Genomic DNA, 3,335 nt, shown 5'->3' with positions numbered 1-3,335 from the left:
CATCTATGATTGCTCCTGTAGTGTTAAGGAACAGTCTACCCAAAATAATTGGGGTTTGCACATCCTCAGCCATATCAAGAACAACAAAATCAACAGCTATATAAAATTTACCTACTCTAACGGGGACATCCTATAAAACACCTAAGGGGTATTTGAAAGAACGATCAGCCATTTGTAGAGTTATATTGGTAGCTTTTAATTCACCCATATTTAACTTGGAACACACAGATAATGGCATGACGCTAATGCTAGCACCCAGATCACACAATGCATTATCAATCATTAGATTGCCTATATGACAAGGGATACAAAAACCACCCGGATCTTTTAATTTAGGTGGAGACTTATTTTGAAGTACGACACTACACTTTGCAGTGAAAGCTACTGTCTCTACCTCACTAATACACCTTTTCCTTGTCAATATTTCTTTCATAAATTTTGCATATGAAGGAATTTGTGTGATTAATTCAGTGAAGGGAACTGTTACCTTCAAATCTTTTACCATCTCCAGGAACTTACCTAACTGCTTATCCAAATTTGTCTTCAAGTGACGATTGGGGAATGGAAGTTTGATAATTGGCTTTGGAGCATTATTGCTCTTATCTGGAGTAGCCACCTTCTCTGGAGTCGTACCCTGCAATGTAGAATTAGATATGTTAGTATTATCCTTTAGCCCTACAGGGCTATTAACTACATTGTTTGGTTTAACGGAATAAAGATTAGCATTATTTAATAAAACAGGTTCATCAACTCTGGGCATAGGGGGCCCTTCATAGTTTGAACCACTCCTTAGAGTAATTGCATAGGCTTGATCTGTAGGCCTGGTCGGCTGTGCTGGTAGAGCTCCCTGTTGGCGGGCTTGTAGAGTAGCGGAAAGTTGCGCAATTTGATTATCTACAATTTTATTATGCGCTAGAATTTGATCAGTTGTCGCATATCTACTCTCCATGTGCTTTTGCATATTAACCAACATTGCTCTAATTTCTACCAGAGAAGGGTTAGAAGATGAGGAGGGTTGTTGTGGTTGGTTCTTCTGGCCAGCATTGGGATGATAATATTTCTACTGTTGTTGCTGTGGCGCCTGTGGTTCTTGTGGTGGTGGATTTTGAACATTAGTACTCCGGTAGGAAAGGTACGGATGATTCCGATACCCTGGATTGTAGGTGTTGGAGTATGGGTTATTCTGCCTATAAGCTTAGAAGACATTAACTTGCTCCACGAAACTCCTGCAATCTTGTTCCCAATGACCTATAATACCACAATTTTCACAGAAAGCCTCATTAGAATTATTATAAATTGCAGAAACATTAGCTACATTGGCAGTGCTAAGATTATCTAATTTTTGGCATATAGAGGTCAGTTGAGCTTGCAAAAAGGATACAAAGTCAACACTATGTTTCCCCTTGTTAGCAAATCCTCTAGGATTCCCATATTGGGAATTGTGTATCGCCATATCTTCAAAAACCTGACCTGCATCATCCACATTAAGATTCATAAATCTCCCACTAGCTGCAGAATCTAAAATTATTCTAGAAGAATTTCTAATGCCATTATAAAAGGCTTGGATTAACTATCATTGTGCTAAATTATGGTGGGGGCATTCTCTTTGTAGGTCCTTGAACCTCTCCCAAACCTCATATAAGGATTCATCGGCTTCTTGGGTAAAGTTCTGAATCGCACTCCGTAGTACGGCTGTTCTCTCTGCAGGATAATACTTATTATAAAAATTCAAAACAAGAGTTTCCCAGTCAGTTATACCAAGTGCAGTTCTACTTAAGCCATTAAACCATAATTTAGCTTTTCCAGTTAAAGAGAAGGGAAAGAGAATCTCCCTGATTTGGTCTCGAGTGACCCCGGCTTGCCTAATGGTATTACAATATTGACAATAGTCGGCAATGTGAAGATTCGGGTCTTCACCCTTAGCTCCATCGAATTTCTTCCTCTCTATCATCGTTATAAATTGAGGTTTAATTTCAAATTGAACACCATCAAGAGCCGGAGTGGGGGTGAGATGTTGGAAATCTATAAGCTTTGGTTGTGAGTAATCACTAAGCTTCTTTGGAGCCGTCATCTCTGATTCTAGATCTGATGATACCTCTGAATCGCTAGAACCAGTTGGAGGGTCTCGGTGATTATTATTATCACCAGAATCCGCCAGGATTTGCTTGTAGAGGTTTTTCTGTCTATGGAAGGAACATTCGATCTCAGGATCGAATGGGATGTACCCTGATCTGGAACACCTGGGCATAAACAAAAACTAGAAGCAAATTTTAGATTTGCCTCAGAGAACTAATGTTCTCTGAAACAAAAAAGAAAATAACCTAGACTACAAAAATAATTAGAAATAAAAATAAAACCGTTTCCCTGGCAACGGCGCCAAATTTTGACAGGGTAAAGTCGTATCCCCTAATCAAAAATAATTACCTAAGTCCTCTAACTAAAGTAGATAGGGAAGTAGGGTCGAAATCCACAAGGAAACAAGTCTTTCTATTCCTAATTAACTAAACTACGAAGATTGAGAATAGGGAGAAAACAATAATAAAAAGGATCTAGGGCATAGGTTCACCAATAAATAATACTCCAGGGTAGAATATAATAATCATTCATCAAAGCATATATTAATCAGATTATAAAGGGCTTTCGCGACGTATTATAATCACACAATTATTTAACGGTATTAAATCTCATCTTTCAAATCTTGACCTAACCATTTATAAATTAACCTGCCTATTGAAACAAGACCTAAACATTAATTCTCATCTATCGAATCTCGAATCAATATTGTCAAACTCATGCATAAAAGATCAGGCCTAATCTAGTCACAGAGCATTAAATTAATCAATAGGAAATTAATCTAGCATTGATAATTAACAACAATAAATTACCCCTTCTTATTATTTAAGGATCCCCACAAACCCTAGAAATAGAACTACTCACACATAATAAAAACTAAACAAATCAAAGCACTAAAGCAAGACATGATTAAAGGAATAAGATAACAACTAAGATTAAGAGAAGAGAAATAGTTACCAAAGGAAATCTGTATTAATGAGAATAATTAAGAACAAAGTTGAAAGAGAAATTTAGAGAGAGAAATATTCTAAGTAGAGAAAAATCATAAAAAGAAGGTCCACCAAAATTACGTACATAATTCGTAATAATCAATAGAGAGAGGTTAAACTAAACACGACTAAGAACAAACAACTAAAACTAGGGAAAGTGGAATCCAATCACATCAATGTATTAAACAACATCATACAAATAGATGAAAATGACCTTGATTAGGAACATCAACACATTTAACTCACTCTCGCACAATTAAGCATGTTAATTAT

General features: G+C 36.6%; 1 non-coding gene across 1 annotated transcript; it reads left to right on the top strand.

The window, feature by feature from the left end:
- Positions 1-1,583: 1,583 nt before the first annotated feature.
- Positions 1,584-1,690, top strand: LOC145625877 (small nucleolar RNA R71). The gene has a single exon (XR_014110774.1). It is a non-coding gene; the product is annotated as a small nucleolar RNA R71 (small nucleolar RNA).
- The last annotated feature ends 1,645 nt before the right edge of the window (positions 1,691-3,335 follow it).

Source organism: Chenopodium album, chromosome 3 (assembly GCF_948465745.1).
Source record: "Chenopodium album chromosome 3, dcCheAlbu1.1, whole genome shotgun sequence".
In the NCBI taxonomy this organism is placed as follows: Eukaryota; Viridiplantae; Streptophyta; class Magnoliopsida; order Caryophyllales; family Amaranthaceae; genus Chenopodium; species Chenopodium album.
The sequence above is the reverse complement of the archived record's forward strand: the minus strand, read 5'-3'. Positions and strand labels throughout refer to the sequence as shown.